Source organism: Hemicordylus capensis, chromosome 1 (genome assembly GCF_027244095.1).
Source record: "Hemicordylus capensis ecotype Gifberg chromosome 1, rHemCap1.1.pri, whole genome shotgun sequence".
In the NCBI taxonomy this organism is placed as follows: Eukaryota; Metazoa; Chordata; class Lepidosauria; order Squamata; family Cordylidae; genus Hemicordylus; species Hemicordylus capensis.
This window is the reverse complement of record NC_069657.1, coordinates 371,739,470-371,760,602: the sequence shown is the minus strand read 5'-3', so window position 1 is coordinate 371,760,602 and position 21,133 is coordinate 371,739,470. Positions and strand designations below refer to the sequence as shown.

General features: G+C 45.0%; 1 long non-coding RNA gene across 1 annotated transcript in view; it reads right to left on the bottom strand.

Annotated features, from left to right (window-relative positions):
- Positions 1-20,294, bottom strand: part of LOC128339546 (uncharacterized) — a 57,451-nt gene extending 37,157 nt beyond the window's left edge. The window contains exons 1-3 of the long non-coding RNA XR_008313083.1: positions 20,140-20,294; positions 13,389-13,540; positions 12,061-12,150 (exon numbers count right to left, since the gene is read on the bottom strand). This is a non-coding gene — a long non-coding RNA (uncharacterized LOC128339546). The remainder of the gene's footprint in view (positions 1-12,060; positions 12,151-13,388; positions 13,541-20,139) is intronic.
- Positions 20,295-21,133: the final 839 nt, after the last annotated feature.

Sequence of the window (21,133 nt, the reverse complement as noted above, 5' to 3'; positions counted from 1 at the left end):
CTCATTTTACTGAGGTCACTGAGCTGCCCTCAGATAGTAACTACTTGTAGTTCCTTGCTTCTGTTGATTCAAACCAGTGACCTAGAATGGAAAGAGTTTGTAACATGTTATCAGCTTCACTGGTAACCTAGACCTCTGCACTTTTGATTTAACATATTTAAAGCTGTGCCAGAAATGAAGAGGAAAGCTGAAACAGAAGAAATTGAAGTGGTACAGAAGCTATGGAAGATAGTTCCACAAACATGTTGCCTTACCTTTGTGTCTGGGAGCTGGAGCATATTCTATATGAGGAAAGGCTATCACATTTGGAATTCTTTAATGTAGAGAAAAAGTGACAGGGTGTGTGTGACACCTCCCCACCGCCCCAATTGAATGACTGAGGCTTATAAAATTATACATAGTAGTAACTGGATTGAGAGGAGTTGAAGAACATAAGAACAGCCCTATTGGGTCGGGCCCAAGGCCCATCTAGTCCAGCATCCTGTCCCCACCACCACCACCACCTTTCCATAATCCTACAATGAGGTATTGAAAACTAACTGTCAGGAGATTTAGAATGGACAAGAGGAAGCACAACATAGTGCATCATTAATAAGTGGAATTAGCAACCACAAGATGTGATGGCTGCTTGCTTAGATGGTTTTAAAGAGGCTTTAAACAAATTAATTGACAAGTATCTCAGTAGCTACTAGTCATGATAGCTATATGCTATCTCTAGATTCAGAAGCAGTATATCTCTGAACACCAATTGCTGGGGAGTAATGGTGAAAGAGGAGTGTTGCCTTCATCTTGTAGATTTCCCAGAGGCATCTGATTGGTCATTGAGAGAAACAGGATGCTGAACAAGAAGGCCTTTGATCCAGAAAGAGTCTTTTTATGTTATGTTGTGTTGTGTCCATTCCCATTTACAGGCTGTGTGTCACTGCCTTATACTATTCATTTTAAAAAAATACACCTTTTTTTTAGTCATTGGCAAGATTTTATTTTGTTGGTAGTTCTGTAATCTGAAGAAGAAATAGACTTTCTGCTGGCAAATAGTAAAACTGTGGTGAGTCACTCCTTAGAGGTAGATCACTCACCGCCACCCACAAATGCTTCCAAGAATAACAGCTGCCGAAATATCACTAAGTCAGAAAGGTAGACCACAATTGTCTATAAATGTTAAAGGTTCCGGTTTGGTAATTAGAATGCTTTCAGAAGAGAATAAATGAACTGAGTTGTATCAAAATGTATTACTGGGTTATCATTTTTAAAATCCCTTCTGGGCACTCTGGAAAGACAGGGAGATGACAATCATAGGCACACATTTTGTTGCCTCAAAAGCTATTTTTATCTTATACAGAAAAATCTTTCTTTTCTGGACTATATATACATTTTTGTGTAAACATGAAGAAGAGATTTTATGGATATCTAGTACTGCTTGCCCCTATTGACAGAATGCATACATCACAACCCAGCATATTTAGAAGGAAGAAAACATGCGCTCACCTGTTCCATTTCTGAGTGGATAGATATTTTAATAGATAAATGCATCCTAACTTAAGAAACCCACTACAGAAAGACCCACATATATTGATTTTGTGGAATCACACTTATTCTAGAGTAGGCCACAAGCAGAGTTCCCAGGAGTTGACGAGTTGAGTATTACTGTGCACAAGCCACATTTGCAATGTCTCTCAGTTTGGCATTTTTAAATAATACCTATGTATACATTTCTAATTCTTTCAACTGATGAATACCTTAAACTAACTGTATTTAAAGAAGGTTTTGTTATTCCCCTTGACATTTCTAGCTATATGCTCCTCAAACTCTCTCTTTGCATCCCTTATTGTGTCCTTGCTTTTCTTTTGCCAGAGTTTGTATTCCTTCCTGTTCTCATTATTGGGGAAGGACTTTGATTTTCTGAAGAAAGTCTTCTTCCCCTGTATAGCTTCACTGACTCTTCTTGTTAGCCACACTGGCATCCTCCTGAACTTGGTGGTACTGTTCCTCCTTCTTGGTATACATTCCAACTGAGCTTCTAGTACTGTGGTTTTAAATCGTGGTTCTGGAGTGATTTGACCCTCCTGACATTCCCTTTCAACTTCCTTCTTACCAGTCCCCTCATTTTTGAGAAGTTTCCTCTTCTGAAGTCCTACTCATTTATGCTGAACTTCCTTGACAGTCACATATATTCAGTTCTCCACCCAGATATATGCTGAATTGGGTCACACTATAGTCACTGCTCCCCAATGGTTCTGCAACTCTGACATCTCACACTAGGTCCCGGGCACCACTTAGGACTAAGTCCAAGCTTGCCATCTCTCTAGTTGGCTCTGCAACTAACTGTTCTAAGGCACAGTCATTTTAGCATGTCTAGAAATTTAGCCTCTCTTTCATTGCCTGAATGTAAATTTACCCAGTCTATGTGTGGGTAGTTGAAGACACCCATTATTATAGCCCTTTCTCTCTTTGATGCCTCTCTTATTTGTTTCTCCAACTACAGGTCACTCTCAGCATTTTGGTCCAGAGGGCGATAGCACGTCCCTAATAACACATTTTCTTTCGATCCTTGTATTGCCACCCATAATGATTCTGAGGTCTATCTAGGTTTTCAAGCTTGTTGGAATCCATCCCTTCTTTAATATACAGTGCTCCCCAATCCTCCCCTCCCTGTCCCTTCTGTGAGTTTATTTCCAGCAATAACAAAGTCTCACTGGTTCTCACCATTCCACCAGATTCCTGTTACACCCACTAGATCTATGTTTCCATTAGTAACCAAGCACTCCAGTTCACCCATCTTCACTTGGAGGCTTCTGGAATTTGTATATAGACACCCATAGCTGAGTCCCTCATCTGGTGATGTCATTTGCTATTTCCCTTAGGAACACAGGAAGCTGCCATATACTGAGTCAGGCCATTGGTCTATCTAGCTCAGTATTGTTTACACAGACTGCCAGTGGCTTCTTCAAGGTTGCAGGAGGTAATCTCTCTCAGTCCTATCTTGGAGGTGACAGAGAGGGAACTTGGAACCTAGATGCTCTTCCCAGAGTGGCTCCATCCCCTAAGGGGAATATCTTACAGTGCTCACATGTAGTCTCCCTTTCAAATACAACAAGGGCAGAACCTGCTTAGCTAAGGGGACAAGTAATGCTTATTACCACAAGACCAGCTCTCCTCTCCTCTTACCATCATTTGACCTTTTTGGCCAGCTGTCATGTTTCCTTCTGGTCAACTCCTGGCTCTACTCTGCCCCCTTCTGGCTTATCTGAAATGTGTGCACCCTCACACCTTAGGGGATTTTGCTCACTGAACTAGATACCACCCAGTTCCTATCAGCAACCTTCCAGGCAGGGCCGTCCTTAGGGCGGGGTGACCGGGGCAATTGCCCCTAGCCCCGTGCTGACACAGGCCCCGCTCTTGGCACACTGCAGTGCAACCTGCCCTCCTCTCTCCCCCAGTCCCAGCCACCCTGCAGTCCAGCAGGAGCCGATCTTTTGTGTCTGTGTACAGCTTGAATGGCTCCCAGGCAAGCTGCTAGAGTTCAGTCTCTCCCCACCTCTGAGCTGTTTGGTGAGTGGGCAGGGATTCCAGAGAGGCCTCCATGCAGGCCTCGCTGAAGCCTGATGCTAAGGAAGGAAGGAAAGAAGCAAGCAGGCAGGCAGGCAGAGAGTGTCCAGCTGCAGAGCTCTCTGCAGGCGCTCTGCCCAGCCCAGCCTTAGTAACGGAGGTATGATGTGATTTCCTTTTTGTGATTATTCCCCTCCTCCCCTTGAATATTTAGGGATTGGCTTGCCATAGGGCTTTGGTATTGAGCAGAGACGTAGGGCAGGGTGGGAGGAATATGTATCTTTAAATTGAAGTGGATTGTGGCTTTTATTTATTTTTTATTTAATTAAAAACCCTATCCAAAAGTCCTATAAGTGGCTTGCCTTGTGGCAGAAAATTACAAAAATGTCTGTAACTTAAGCCCCCACCCCTTTAGATCATCATCCCACCCCCATGGGATTCTCCCCATGGAAGAATCTGCCCTTTGCCTTCATAAAAAAGGTAAAACACCCTCCTTTCTGCCCCAGCCTTTAGATCACCTGTCCTGGAATGACTTGGCATAGGGCTTCGGTACTGAGCAGAGATGGAGGGCAGGGTGGGAGAAATATGTAAATTTACATTGAAGTGGACTGGACAAATTGTTGGGTGTTTTTTTTGTTTTGTTTTGTTTTTAACCATCCCAAAAGTCCTATAAGTGGTTTGTTTCATGGCAGAAAATGACAAAAAATGACAAAAACTTCTGGAACAATATATAATATGTATTTATTTATGAATGCACTATGCTCAAGTTGATTTGCATCCCAGAAGGTCTGAGAACTGTGAAGCATGTGTTGTGCTTTTTATTTTTAATTCTTTAGAAATGCATTATATGTCCAAGCTGGTTGGACATGTCCCCAAACCTCATACTGTATGTCATCAATCAGTATGATTCTGTAATGATATGAAATGTTAAGGAGGCCCCGCACATGCTGATTCGCCCCCAGCACCGCACCCCACTAGGGACAGCCCTGGGCAGGAGTGTGCTTTGGTCGCCATGGATGACTTTGCCAAGGTGAGCCATTGCAAGAGCATTCTTGGTCACAGTAGGCCAGACCCCTAGGAAGTCATCATGCTCCTTTCCATTTCCGGAGTAACAGAAAAATAGTACCTCTTAGCATCCCCCCACCATAAATTGTGCTTGTGCAAGATTGTTTTGTTGTGGAACTCTTATGAGGGCAGCAGTGCAATCGCTGTCAGAAGAAGGGCTTGCATGGCATGGCATTTAAAGGGATTTAAATGCCCTTTCCCTGACAAGAGCAGGGGGACCATTCTGAAAAGGCATGCTCACACTCAGTACATCCCCTTGAAGTTTGTGGCCAATGGCTGCCGCTCTGGAGATGTCCTGATGCCTTGTCCACAGTCTGGAGATGTGAGCGCGATGGAGCTTGCTGAGATTTGGCCTCAGCAGAAAAGGAAGAGGGAGAGGCTCTCCTGTCCTGAATATTATTATTATTTCTTGTTTACACAGTCAGACAGGTGTTATTGACTGGTTTGTTTTATCCAGACCTCGAGTCCTTCCCAAGGACCTAGGATGGCTGAATTTTATTGTCAATATTGTTGCTGTTATAGATATCGTCGCAGAATACAGGCTGTTCCCAGTAAAGCTGCTTTTTGTAATTGGCAGACAAAGAGTGCCTCTCCCATCAACAATATGGTGAGACGTAACTTTAATAAATCTATACCGGATTGGTCGTCGCCCGGGTCAACAAGGACCGCGCCAGGTGCTATAATCCCTGAACATCTGGTGGCAAGTGGGCAACAGGACTCAGGATCTTCAGTTGAGCAACCAGGGCTGGAGACTGCAAGGTTACTGGAAGAAACGTCGCTTAACCGAAAAAAATATTATTATTATTATTATTATTATTACTATTATTTTACATTTAATGTATATCCTGCTCTTCCTCCAAGGAGCCCAGAGCGGTGTACTACATACTTGAATTTCTCTTTCACAACAACCCTGTGAAGTAGGTTAGGCTGAGAGAGAAGTGACTGGCCCAGAGACACCCAGCTAGTTTCATGGCTGAATGGGGATTTGAACTCGGGTCTCCCTGGTCCTAGTCCAGCACTCTAGCCACTACACCATGCTATGGAGGTTGCTAGACTGAGGATGGCAAACATCTGAGACCCTTGGAAGCAAGCTGTGATTACATTTGCACAGCACTTTGAGGATAAAATCGCTCACATTCTCCATGAGTTGGACACTATGGCTGATGCAGGATCAATGGGAGAGTGCCCAAAGTAAAACCTGGCCTAGTTGTGCTGGAGGAGTTTCAATTATTGTTCCCTGAGGATGTGGACAAGGTGTTTAGTTGGTTTCGGCCGACCATGTGCATGCTCGACCCTTGCCCTTCATGGCTTATTAAATCTAGTAAGGAGGGGATTTTTAGCTGGGTCCAACAGGTTCTAAATGGCTCATTTAGAAAGGGAGTGGCCCCAGTTTCATTGAAAAAAAGCTATTATTTGACCACTCCTAAAGAAACCCAGTCTGGACCCAGAGGATACAAACAACTATAGGCCTGTGACCAATATTCCCATCCTGGGCAAGGTGCTTGAGCGTGTCATGGTTGACCAGCTTCAGACACTCTCGGAGGAAATGGACTGTCTAGATCTATTTCAATCGAGCTTCAGGTCCGGCTTTGGAACAGAAGCTGCTTTGGTCAACCTGTGGGATGACCGATGTAGAGAGCGAGAGAGACAGGGGGAGTGCAATCTTCTTAATTATCTTGGATCTCTCAGCGGCTTTTGATACCATTGACCATGATATCCTGGCTGAGTTGGGTGTGGGAAGCACTTCTTGAAGGTGGTTCCACACCTACCTCGAGGCCCGTTCTCTGTTTTAGATGGGTTTGCACTCCCCCTGAAGGACCAGGTTCACAGTCTGCGGGTGCTCATCAATCCAGCACTGTCACTAGTGGTTCAAGTGGCCTATGTGGCTCCGAGCCCCATTTATCAGCTTCAGCCGATACGCCAGTTGCGACCTTCCTGGACAGAGCTAGCTTGGCCACAGTTACTCATGCTCTGGTAACCTCTCGCTTAGATTACTGCAATGCACTGTACTGCCATTAAAACAGTCCAGACACTGCAGCTGATTCAAAATAGAGCTGCAAGTTTATTAACCGGGACTGGATGTTTTGATCATATTATGCAAGTGCTTCGTCAGCTTCACTGGCTCCCAGTCTGTTTCCAGGACCAATTCAGGGTGCTGACTTTAACCTTTAAAGCTCTAAATGGCTTGGGACTGGGTTATGTGAAAGCGTGCCTTGCCCCATATGGTCGTACGCATTCCTTAAGATATTCTTCAAAGGCCCTCCTCTGGGTGCCCCTGCCAAACGAGGCAAGGCTGGTGGCTACCAGGGAGAGGGCCTTTTCAGTGGTTGCACCCCATTTATTTATTATATTTATTCATTTAACACACTTCTATACCACCCAAAACTCACATCTCTGTGTGGTTTACAACAAGCAATCAAAAAATTAAAACATTAGTTAAAATAAATGACAACAAAAAACTTAAAACAGTACAGGTCATACTGGGTAATTGTGGGTTTTCTGAGCAATTCATATGCCGCTCAGGCCCAGATTTAGTTTAAAAAAAAATTTAAATAGAGAATTTGGGACCTGGAGAAACAAAGGGACCTGAGTAGGGTCTCCATTGGCGTTTATAATGATTACTTCTCAAGTTACCCACTTCCAGCAATGTATCTCACGTACTTGTCTGCTCTGACCCAAAGGAGAGCATTCTCCCAGGCTCGATTTAATGTCTTACCATCTATGGTTTAGGAGGGAAGGTATAAGGGCATTCCTTATAAGGATTGACTATGTCCCTGTGGTGCAGAAGTGGTTGAGACAACTGTGCATGTGCTCTTACATTGTACTTTTTACAAAACCATCCGTACCTTCTGGCTCGAACCTTATTTGTGCAAATTTTGGGGACATCAGGATGAGTTCTGTGTTGAGCTCTTCCTGTCAGGTCGGCACAAGGGAATTACTTTGGCCACAACCAGATTTTGTGCAGCTGCTATAAAAATAAGAAATGTTTTAACAAATTTTAATTGATCTGTTTTATGCGTTATTCCTTTCCCCGCTTTTTCTTCTTCTGAAAATTGTATTATTGCTGTTTGTTGTATGTATGTTATGTTTGGTCTTGTACCGTAAATAAATATATATATTAAAAAAACAGTAGTTAAAACAAAATAAATGAAACAATAAAAGTTAAAACATTACAACTTAAATTTTTTAAACAACATTTTAAAATGATGATAAAACTGTTAAAAACAATATTTAATTATAAGCCTGGGTGAACAGTTATGTCTTTAAAGACTTTTTAAAAGCTGTCAGAGATGGGGAGGCCCTTATTTCAGCAGGGAGCACATTCCAAAGCTCTGGGGCAGCAGCAGAGAAAGCCCATCCCCAAGTAGATACCAAACAAGCCAGTGGCAACTGCAAACGGACCTCTCCTGATTATCTCAATGGGTGGTGGGGTTCATAACAAAGAAGACGTTCTCTTAAAAGCCCAGGGCCCAAGCTATATAGGGCTTTATAGGTTATAAACAGCACCTTGTATTTTGCCCAGAAACTTATCGGCAGCCAGTGTCAATTTTTCAATACAGGAGTAATATGGTCTCTCCTAGATGACCCAGAGACCAACCTGACTGCTGCATTCTGAACCAGCTGTAGTTTCCGGACTACACACAAGGGCAGCCCCACATACAGCGCGTTGCAGTAATCCAGTCTGGAGGTGACCAGCATATGTACCACTGTTCTGAGGTTGGACGCAGCTGGCATATCAGCCGAAGCTGATAGAAGGCACTTCTGGCGACCACCTCAACCTGAGAGTCCAGGGAGAGGCTCGGATCCAGAAGCACCCCCAGACTGCATACCTGTTCCTTCCGGGGAAGTGTGACCCCATCCAGAACAGGCAGATCAAACTCTTCTCCTGAGTTTCAACCCCACACAATGAGTACATCCATCTTATCTGGATTCAGTCTCAGATTGTCATCCCTCATCCAGTCCATTACCTCCTCCAGGCAGGCATTTAGGGAGCTTATGTCCCCTCCCAATGATGTTGACATGGAGAAATAGATTTGGGTGTCATCAGCATATTGATAGCACTCTGCACCAAATCTCCTGATGATCTCTCCCAGCAGTTTAAGGTAGATGTTAAACAACATTGGAGACAATATGGAGCCCTGAGGGACACCATACAAAAGTTCAGATTTTGAAGAAAAGCATTCTCCAAGGGACACCATCTGAAACCTGCTCGAGAAGTAGGAGTGGAACAACTGCAAAGCAGTGCCTCCCACTGCCAACCCCCTCAGACGCTATAGAAGGATACTATGGTCAATAGTATCGAAAGCCACCGAGAGGTCCAAAAGGACCAACAGAGTCACACTTCCTCTGTCCATTCCCAATTGGAGATCATCCATCAGGCTGACCAAGGCAGTCTCCACCCCATAGCCCACCTGAAATCCAGTTTGAAATGGGTCTAGATAATCAGTTTCCTCCAAGACTGTCTGGAGCTGGGAGGCCGCCACCCTCTTAATTACCTTGCCCAGCCACGGAAGGTTGAAAACAGGCCTGTAGTTGTTCAAGTCTGAGGGATCCAAGGTAGGCTTCTTCAGAAGCAGTCTAAAAATTGCCTCCTTAAGACAAAGGCATCCTGCCTTCCCTCAGAGATGCACTTATAATCTCTACCAGACCTTCTACAACAACCCCCCTGCCAGACAGTATAAGCCATGTCAGGCAAGGGTGAAGAGAACAGGTGGTAGGTTGCACCATTCCAGTCTGCTTGTCCACATCCTCAGGAGTCACAAACTGGAACTGATCCAACTTAACCACATAAAAGGAGTCGCTGGACACCTCCACATCAGACTCTGAGGTAATTGTGGAGACGGAATCTAAGTCGGCCCAAATATCAGATATTGTTTCCACAAAGCATTCATTAAACACATCACAGCGGGTAAACGATGGTTCCAGATTCTGATTCCAGGGAGGAGGGGCACATACTAGCCCTCTCACAACCCTAAACAGCACCATCGGACGTGAACTTGTGGATGCAATATGGGCAGAAAAGAATCACTTCTTTGCCTCACATATCGCCTGAGCATAGATCTTCAAATGAGCTCTATATTGTAATCTGTTGGATTCGAGTCAAGTCTTTCTTCACTTGCGCTCCAGCCATCTATCTTGCTGCTTCAGCCCCCTTAATTCTTCCGTATACCAAAGGGCCAACTTTGAAGCAGGTCAGAGAGGATGCTTAGGAGCGAGCATATCTACTGCCACAGTGAGTTTGCTGTTCCAGTTTCCACCAGGGCATCAACAGGATTGCTGGCAGAGCCAACACTAAATCCCTCCAAGGCTTCTGAAATCCTATTGGATCCAATAACCTTCTCAGGTGGACCATCCTAATAGTTCCCTCATCCCTGCAAAGGTGGGAAGTGACTGTAAGTCCAACCTTAACCAGATGGTAGTCCGTCCATGACAATGGGGAAATCACAAGTGTCCTCACCCACGGAATACCACCCGGATCAGAGTGAAAGACCAAGTCAAACATGTGACCTGCAATGTGCATCAGTCCCGAGACCACTTGAGAGAGGCCCATAGTTGGCCTATGGGCCTATCCTTGGGATAGGCCCACTGGCTGCTATAAACTCCTGAGCAGCCCCAGACAATTTGGTCCCAAAATGAACGTTGAAGTCCCCCGGCACCACAAGCCTGGGGGACTCCAACACCAAGTCCAAGACCAAGTCCGCCAACTCATTTAGGGACTCTGTTGAGCAGCCGGGTGATCAGTACACCAACAGAAGTCCCATTCTATCTCTGGTCCCCAAACTTAGGTACACACATTCAATGTGGTCTGACACCTCAACAGGATTCCTGGTAAGGGAGATATTGTTCTTATGGACCACAGCCACTCCACATCCCCGCCCACGGTCCCTCTCCCACTCCTCAACAGAGTACCCTGAAGGGAGAAACTAGGACCAGACCAGGCCACCAGCCTCCCACAACCAGGTCTCTATAATACATACCAGGTTGGTGCCTTCATCCAGAATCAAATCATGGATGGTTTCTGATTTGTTCTGGACCGACCTGGCATTACAGAGGAGCAAAGTGAGGTTCTAAGGGTGGTTGGCACTGCTCCCCAAGGTCAAAGAGCTGGCAGGACAGCCGGAAGGGGAAACAGATTTCCAAGTCCCCTTCCCCTAACAGCCCGCTGACCTGCCAACGTTACTTCTGCTGTTCCCCACCAGGACCAGAATGGCTGCCCCACAGTCAGTGGACACGACCCCTGTCTCCCCATCTCCAGGTAAGTCCAGAAATATTCTAAAACAAACACACCCAGGATGAATTAAAACAGATGCCCCACGATTAAATGCCCCCCCACATATAAATACCTGGGCCAGGAAGCCTGGCTCTCGCCCTTGCTGTCCCCCAAAGTGGCTCCCCTCAAGGGGCAACCCCCTTTGGTGTTGCCCCTTTGGTGATGACCCCACCGGTGGTGGGCCCGCCACCACTGGCAGCACCCTAAATAGCCCTGAGCAGCAAGCTCCGGCAGATGGAAACGCCAAGTCACCCTCCCTGGCCCCAGTCCTGCAACTCATCACCCTAGTCCAGCAGCCTGACCTGGGGGGCAGATACTAAGCAGTGGGGAGAAGAAGCAGACAGGCAGGCACCCAGTCCCTCATGGAATAGCCTCCCCAGTGAGGTTTGCCTGGCTTCATCACTTTGTTCTTTTAGGTAAAGTCCTTTTTTGTTCACACAGGCCTTTTAAATTCGAGTTTTCAGATTAGTTCTGATTTTTAAACTAATTTTAAAATGAATTTTTAAGCTGTTTTGAATTGCATTCTGTATTTTCTTTTTACCTTTTTTGTCTGCTTTTTTGTCTGTTATTATTTAATGTGTTATGTGTATTTATTGTATGTTTTAATCCTCTGTTGTGAGCCACCCAGAGAACAATTTGTTATGCGGCCGCTAACAAATAAAGTTTGTTTGTTTGTTTGTTTACTTAGTTATTTTAAAAAACCTTCAAGCATTCTTTAAAAATCACCCCTTTGCTCAATTTCTTTGAAATTTGGGTGGTAGCTTCCACCCATTGGGCACTACCACCCACCCCACTCTTTTGGCCTCAGGGCCCTTTTTTAATCTGAATCTATTCAGACTCAGATTCAGAAAATTTGGGTGCAAATAGAATCTGGCATGATGCGGGGGGCGGGGGGTCAGAATTCAGACCCAAAACAAATCAGGGGTGTTTCAATTCAGGTACAAATCAAAATGAAAAAAATAGATTCATGCACACCCCTAATTCCTATATCGCTGCTGCCTGATATAGGTGACTACAATATATATTTACTATGCACAGTCTGGGAAGCACACCGCAAGGACTCATACAAACAGCCTCTTGCTCTCTAGGAAAGCTGCTTCCCCACTGCACCACCGCAGCTGATTGTTTGAAGAAACAGAGTTGTTTTGATTTTTTTTGTAGAAAAGCTTGCTTACCTTCACAGGTCAGCTTCTGCTTCTACTCTTCCCAGAGTTCTTCATTCACTTCTGTACCATAATCACATCAGGTTCTGCAGAATAGCTTTTCTGAGGGACAGATGGACTTCAGATACACTCAGATTTCTGACTCTTCACCTCAGCTACAAATTGAACCTCTCTGACACTTGCTGTGCGATATTTTCACACCTAGCAGTGATCTTCTTGACATCTTTGCTGCTCACCTTACCATGCACTGTCTTGCCCAATCCAGATTATTTGCAGGCCACAAGAAGAAAGAAATCCCTCACAGTATCTTTCTGATATTTTAGAATAAGGAACCATCCATTATAAGTCATGGGGTGGTCATGTTCTGAACTGAATCTTGGGCTCCAAATGCATAGATAAAACCAGCTGATTTTTAATGCCAGCCTTGCATGTATCAGAACAGAGTGCCTGTGCATTTGGAAAAAGAAAAGCTTCTGGGTAATACTTCTATGTATATAGGTTATCTCATTCTATAACATCAAATGGCAAAGCAGCTCCGTTATGGCAGTACTGGAAGGGAGTTTGCATTTCAGATTCTCTCAGCACATCTTCTAGTCAGTCCCATAAACTGTTCATTATTTCGACAACACATTTTATGTCCACACATGACTCGTAAATTAAGCCACAGCTTAAAAGGATAATGTTTCTATTCAAACTCTGCTCACTCCCCCCACCCCCCAGCGTCTCCATCTCCCACACATTATGGCAAATATTAATCACATGGATTTTAGCACAATTAAGTATAATTTGTTTTTGCATTTCCATATTGCACATGATTGTTAGGCAGGTGTCCTTTTGAGAAATCTTCATTCCTTCACTAGTACTTGTCACAGTACAAACATGAAGCAGTAAAAAGCAATTCACTGAGGGGGGAAATTGCTCAGTTTTGCATTTCCTTGCTCTTGGGTGTTTTTAAAATTATGTTAATGTTGTCTAAGCCCTTTGCAAAAAAAATTTTTTACCATAATGATCAGGGTTTACAGTGAAACCAAGTATTTCCAGGTGATACTACATGAAGAATATTATCCTGCATTGGAACATGCTTTCAGTTGTGACATACTTCCCCCACCTCCTCCAAAATACTACACTTCCCTCCACCATTTTTGCTTTTGCAGTTCTTACCTCAGTTCCATTGTCCACCAGGAAACACTCTACATCATTTCCCATTGTAGAAAGCTCCTCCCCCATCCTGTCCAGGATATTTCCCCTAGCCCTGTATTTGCCTGTTTTTATGGCATGCTCATGCTGTCCGCCCTCACACTCCTTTCCTACCTACATGGTACATAATTTGGCATACTCACAGCATTTCATTTAGTGTGCTTCTTATAAACAGTCCCAAGTTGCTATCATGCATCATGAGAGCAGGCCAAGTATCACGTTGCTCAGTTTTGCATTTCACGTTGCTCAGTTTTGCAGGGTGTGTTTTAACTCTGCCATTATTAAGGCCTAAAACCTAAAAAAGGATTGTATAGTGCTCAAAAATCAAGAGAAGCATTCTGCCTAGCTATCTCTTTAGCAGATAATGCCTCTTAATTATACAAAGAACTATAAATGATCCCCCACACAGCAACAAATGGCTGAACCAATGGCACAACTGCAGTATGGGCTATTTTTCTCCCTCTCCCTCCACTTTTGTTTCACATGCAGTGCTGTATTCTCAGCTGGTCAAGAGCAGCCCATGGATTCTCTACAGCTTCAAATGCTTTCTACAGCAATCCTTCTATTTAAAGGTGAGATAATCAGCTTTTGTTTGGTCTGGCTTGGATCTAAGACAGTATCTGGACTAAAAACAAAGAAAAGCCTACACAGAGGGGAATTTAGAGTCTCTCCTTGCCTGCAGAGAATGGCAGAGTCCTTTTATTCACTTCTCAGGACTGAGAATTCTCATGCCCTAGAAACCTCGGTGTCTGACTTAAAGCATTACCCAGAGACAAACATTTCTCTTAAGTGAATAAAGTTTGGGCAGCAGCCTCTGAGCTGTGACGGATTATTTGGCATGGGCTGTTTGGCATGGGGAAACTGTCCTAGCCAAACAGAACTGCTTTGTTCACCCATTTATGGCATCCATGTCTGGGATGGAAGGAACTACCCTTCAAAGCCCTCCTGCATGCCACCATCCTTTGGCAAGTTTTGTTCCTCCTCCCTGATGAGCTGGGACAGGGTGATTCGATGAACACCCTCCTCATGGCATGTGGTGGGCATGCAAAACATTGAAAAGAAAAAGTGCTCTTTGGGGTGCTCTTTTCTACCAAGAGCACCATTTTGGTAGGACAGGGACAGCTATTCTGACAGCTGTCCCTCCCTGTTGGGCTTCTGATTGTATCAGCTTATTCTGAAGGAACACCTTTCACCCTGGTTGTTTTTCTGAGGTTTTTTCTGATTGCAAAAAGATACACAGTGCTCTTAAATTGCACTACTTTTTGGCAGTTAATCTAAAATATATCCAAGAGCAGGACCTTGAACTTTGATAGAAATCTTGCCCCCTCCCATTAAAACCTGAAAGAGCCTCCCTGCTTTATATATACTTATTTAATTAGAAAATATATTAAGTGTCCTTCAGCACAAGGTTCCAAGGGTGGTGTACCAATTAAAATGATAATAAAACAGGGGAAAACATAGCAGGGAGCTGTAGCCACATAATATATGTAATCAATTCAAATGGTGGCTTACATACTGCACAGAGAGCCATACACCCAAGAGGGTAGGGGTGTGCACAAAACCGGATTTGCCAGTTCAGTTTTGGCCCGGTCGAGCTGGACCCAGTTAGAGTTTGAACCGAGCCGGCTCAACTGGCTTGAAGCTATACTGGTAAAAGGAAATCCTGTGAGGATGATCCTTTACCAGTACAGGGTCAGGGGGGCTGTCAAAAATATAGAGGGGGCAGGAAGGGAGTAAATATGTACTTACATGAATGAGCCATAGCTGCGGCCACTTGGGCGGGGGTGGCAGGAGTGGAGGGGGCTTTCCCCCATTCCCACTGGCCACCCCATGAGTAGCCCAGGCCGATGGCAGCCCAGTTTGAAACTTCACTGTGTGGTCACACAAATCACCTCTGCCCATGTGCAGAGGTCAAATGGCCCCACACATGCATAGAGGCCCAAACCGGGCCATCTCTGGCTCAGGCTACTCAGAGGGAGGCCAGCGGGGTAGGGGGCACTACGGCTGCCCCTGCCACACCAACCCCCGTGGCTGCTGCAGTCATGGCTTATACTTGTAAGTACATATTTACTCCCCTTCTGTCCCCTCTATGCTTAGGAAAGCCTCCCTCTACTGCCTGTACTGGTATAGGGGAATCCTTACCGGATCCCCCCTTACCAGTATAGCTCCAAGCCAGCTCAGTTCGAATTGGGCCCAGTTCAATCCCAAACTCAGCAAACGAGCCAGCTTGACATTGAGCCTGGCTTGAACCAAGCTGGCTTGCATACCCCTACAAGAGGGATGCAGCATGGGTTCACTGCTTGCGCAGTACTTACCACTGGAGTCAGGAGCAGTTGTTGCACACAGGCCTCCCTATGGAATGACAATGGACTGGCAATGGAGTGGCAAGCAGTGAGACCACATCCCACTTGGGTGCACAGCTCACTGTGCAGTATGTAAGCCACTAACATGACAGTTAAAACCAGCAGCACAATGTGCTGGAATGTCTGGGTGAATAAAGAAGTCTTTGCCTAGTGCTGAAAAGATATCAGAGTTGGGCCAAGTAAACTTCTTTGAGGAAGGTGAGTGTTCCATATGTAAGACAGCATAACAGCCCTTGTCTCACTGGTCACCACCCATATTATTATTTTTTTATATTATTATTATTATTATTATTATTATTATTATTATTATTATTTATTTATTTATTTTGATTTCTATACGACCCTTCCAAAAATGGCTCAGGGTGGTTTACACAGAGAAATAATAAATAAGATGGATCCCTTTCCCCAAAGGGCTCACAATCTAAAAAGAAACATAAGATAGACACCAGCAACAGTCACTGGAGGTACTGTGCTGGGGGTGTAGAGGGCCTGTTACTCTCCCCCTGCTAAATAAAGAGAATCACCACGTTAAAAAGTACCTCTTTGCCAAGTTATCAGGGGCCATGGGGCCATATAACTTTAGAAGTGCCACATGTATTCAATTTGGAGTGCTAAAAAAAAAATATGGCCCTTGTTCAAATGCTTGCGAGCAGGATCAAAAGAGCACAGGGCTGTTTCAAGCAGACATGTACTTGTCTCAGTGTTGTGAATCTCCATCACTGCCTTGCCTATCCCCTAGGGATGTGTGAGCCGGTTTGAGGTTGAGCTGGCTCAGAGGCTCGAGCTGAATGGCTGGGCAAGTTTGGGACAGACTTGAGGGGGTCAGGGGTCAGTAAAAGTGTTTAAAAATATGACAGACTTATCACTGCGGAGGGCTTTGGAGGCCTCAGGGGGTGCTGTGGCAGCCGTGGGGGCGGGGTCTCTGGAGGCTCCCCCTCCCCCCACGGCCTCCCCCAAGTTTCCCACAGGGTGGTTTGGTCCATTTCAGGGCCTTTTCAGTGCTCTGTGTGCACATGGTGGCCATTTGGGGGGCTGCCATGCATGCACACTCACCGTTTGCATTACTAAGGTCATGCAAATGGCCAGCGCACATCCATGGCAGCCCCCAAAATGGCCATCGTGCACACACAGAAGGCCCAAACAGCACAAAATGGGCTGAAACAGCCTGTGGGAGGCCAGGGGGTTGGCAGGGGGAGGGAGAGCCTCAGAGAAGCACCCTGCAGCCACTGTAGCACCCCCTGAGGCTACCAAAGTCCGTGGCGATGATAAGTTTGTCATATTTTTAATGCTTTTACTGCCCCCTGCCCTTCTTAAGCCAGGCCCAAACTGGTTCCTATTTGAACTGAGCCAGGCCCAGCTCAACTATGCATAGAACTGAACTGGACGTGGTTTGGCTCGAGTCTAGTTCAATTCGAGCTGAACCAAGTTTTCTGGTTTTGTGCACATCCCTACTTTCCCCTGCCCCAAAAGTCATAGGCTTATCTTTGAGACTGTGGAAGAGGAAAATAGTGACAGGTAGTACTCCTGGGACCCTAGCAGAACTTCTGCCAAGAACTGGGATTTTGGACTGCCATAATCCCTGGCAGGAAACTGACTCTATTTGCATCATTTCTCCATGGGAAGAAACACTCCCCTGCCTCTGCTCTGATGATCTCAAATGTCCCAATTGCCTCATGAAGCAAATGCAGATCTGAATGTCCAGGTACCTCATCATAACTTGTAGTCCTACCCTAAGGCTGGGAGAGAGTGGTTTATCCAGTGTCCCCTACAGGCTCACCAGTTGAATTCTTGTTTTCCAAAGCCTTTTTCTCTGGACCACAATGGCTTTCTTCATGTGGCAAAGCAATGGCAAATCACCAAAGAGCATGAAGGTTCAATTTGTTTCCCACCATACCGCCAGTCATGTCTGGTGGCCATGAGGCTATCAAGAAACCTGCTGCTGCTGCCTGCCTGCCTGGGACTGCTGTGGGAAAGGGCTTCTCAAGAACTGGACAGGGCACAACTTATGGCTGTTGGGCTTTATTTGATTTAGTGAGCAATGTATGCCTGCTATATAGCAGGGCTGTGCATTGAATCAGGACAATAATTGTTTCTGATTTGATACAGCACACATAGTATAGCTTTTGTACTGTATTATTCCAAATGCAAATTTGTTATAAGTGAGCTCCATCCAGTTCAAAACTGCATGATATTTTCAGAAATGTATCAAACTGTATTGGAAGATCAGGTAGCTCCCCTCCCCCACTCCCCCCGTATTGTTTCATTCCAAAGCTTATATCTTTTTGAATCTGGTGATGTTGCATATATGGAAAACTCTGAGGGGGGAAGGAGAGGAGTTATCTGACTGACATCTGTAGTTGGCCATTGCTTGAATGTCTTCACAGGCTTGCAGGTGATGAAAGTATGTTTCAGTTGCCTCATCTGCATCTCAGTACCTGTCAAATCACAGTGCTTTGGGGGGTGGATGTAGAAATAACATATTAACCTCTCTCAGGCTAAGCCCTGCCCTTTTGCTAGTGACTCTTAGGAAGAACAGTCCTCAAAGAAGCAAAGCATCCATGCAAAGCAGAACTGTGAAGGGTAGAAGCGGTGTGCCTTCTTCTAAAAAAATACTCCAGCACATAAATACATTTAGAAGGGGCTACCATAGCCTCCAGGCATCCAAGTATCCAGGCACCTAAGCAAATCAGAAAAGCGAAAAGGTGGGGTGCACCTTCTTCTCAGAAATCCTGACACCTCTACATGAAATCCATTTGGTGGTTCACCACTATCAATGGTAATCAAGCCATTTGGTGGTTTACCATTATTTCCTATGGGGTAATGCATTGATACAGTGTTTTGAACCAATTCAGTCCATTTGCATTGGAAGAACAATACAACCATCTCCTGAACTGGGTCAGAATTAGATCAGCTCCAATATTTTGAACCATGCACAGCCCTATCTTAGAGTACCCTAATTTTAGGAGCTTTATATTAGGAGCACTCGATCAGACATCCTTTATATTTAGCAGTAGTGTTATAGTGGTTTTTCAGCATGAATGTTTCCGAAGCTCCACAGTCCAGACATGATTTCTTAGAATTCTGTACAGGATAAATATGTCATCAGCAGTTTTGCTTCCTTGCTGCCAGTGGTATGTGAATGCCTGTGGTGATGGACCTGCTTGCTGCCATAATATGTGGTGTTACAGCTCTGAGGCTGCTAAGGACTTGGAATGTCACCCCAACGCTGTTAAGAATGAGCAACTGCACTAGCAGTGCTTCAGCAGTTTTTCCCATTCATTGTAATGGAGAAAACTGTGGAAGCACTGCTGGAACAACCAACCATTCTCATTCTCAACAGTGTTGAGCCTGCAGCAGCCTCAGCAGTGCGTGTTGAGTCCAAGTCGACAGCAACCTTGAGGCACAGTATTTTGGGGCTGTAATGCTGCACATCACCATGGAGCATGCTCTCCTTCATCTGATATCAAAGGATGGGCAATCAGTCCTTCTAAAAGAGAAGAATTCTATGAAGCTGAGAACATGTACCTTCGTACTCACAGAAAGCAGCCTCATTAACAAGCATCTCCTAATGTGCTTCAATTTACAAATAATTTGGATCGAGGACATCCTGCTGCAGTGCAGATATTAAACTTAGATAGTCTGCAGGTTTTCCATCCAGTTCTGCAATGCTATGGCTCTATTAAGATATTTCATCCACAGAATGCCGCCAAGCTAGTGATGCTATAGAAACCTTACATTTTGCACCTCCTGACCTTTTTCATTTTAGATCTGCAGCTTTATTGTTTCATTAAGAGAGTCTTGCATTTAAAATATACCACACTGCCCCATATATGGGAAACCCATCATCCATTCCATAGCTATTCAGCATACATTTGAATCAAAACCTGTTCTTTCAAGTCAAGGTGCACTTCTCATTTGCCATTAGCAAGTGTCATTTGTAGTTTGAAAGTGTAGCAGTAACTAGCAGAGATCGTAAGGATAAGAATTCTGTGATTCATTTAATCTTCATGATGTAGTCAGGCAACATATTGACTAGACTACATTTTGAGATTTGCCATAAAGTATGCAACATTATTTTTTAAAAAAACAACCCACCAAGAGCTGAGCTGAAAGGACTACTTCATAAACGTTTTAGCAACATCAAGAAGCACATCACCACACTTTGAATGAATTTTGGTTATTGATTAGAAAGTATTTTTCTCTTCGTTTGCTCTCAGTATATGAACGTGTAGCCATTTGACTGTGAAGATAGGAGTCAGACTATTGGTCCATCTAGATCAGTATTGTCTTTTCTGACTTGTAGCAGTGCTCCAAGTTTCAGATGAGTACTTCCCAGCCCTGCCTGGAGATGCCAGGGACTGGACCTGGAACTTTCTGCTTGCAAAACATGTCTACTACCACTGAGCTGTAATGCTTCCATGATGATTTCTCATTGTTCATTGTGATGTCATCCCATTGACTCTCCAATTCTCTAATTGGCTGAGATCACCCATGTAACTAACCCAGGAAGAATGGAAACTGACTTACATACCTTGCCGGGAGCTGAGCACCAAGTGCCTGCATGGCACTTACCAGTCTGTCACAGCTGCTCAAGCAGGCAGGGGAGGCTCTGTGTGAGTGATGCAGTGCATCAGAGCAGCTGCACCGGACTCATCATTGCAATATCATAGTGCATCATTGCAATATCACAAAGTATGGCTTTGCTCTGGAGGCAACCAGTTGGGTGGCATTTGCCACTGGTCCTAATATAGTATGACAGCCACATATAATGATATAAGGAGGCTTTCATTACATTGTGAAGAGGGACACAAGAAAACCTTTGACGTCCAGATTGGTTGGCTTCTTGTGGGCCTTTGAGACCCATGGCACCATTCTGTACCAGCCTCAGCTTTGCTGAATAACAATAATGGTCTTTATTCAGTGATTTGCACAGCTGTTCAAAACACTTTGCTTACATCATCTCAGAAATCCTTACAGCAGCCTTCTAAGGCAGTATAAACTCTCACAACAAGTTTACAGTGGTGGGAGCTGGAAGGCAGTGCTTTGTACTTTGTGAGGAAGAGCTGTAGCTCAGTGGCAGAGCCCATGCTTTGCATGCAAGTCCCAAATTCAACTCCTGACATCACTAAGAAGGGCTTGGGTAGGCTTCTGTCTAAAACTTGGAGAGCTTATGTTAGGGTAGACAATGCTGGCCTAGATGGACCAGTGGTCAGATAAGGCAACTTCATATGGTGTACGTAATACCATCCCCAAAGAGTTCACAGGAGAGCTGAAGTTTTAACTCAGGATTTCCACCCCATCTCTCAGGCGCAGAGCCTGACCACCAGCGGCCCATGTGTGGCTGCGGCGGCCCCGCTCAACTTGCCCCTTGCATCTGAGGTCAGACGCGGGGGCTAGCCATGCCTCCACATCTGACGTCAGATGCAGGGGGGCATGATCTGGCTCCTGAACAGAGCCCAACAGCTCCATTCTGGCGTTGGGAGGCAGGCTGGTGCTGAGTTCGCAGCGCTGGCCATGACCCCTTC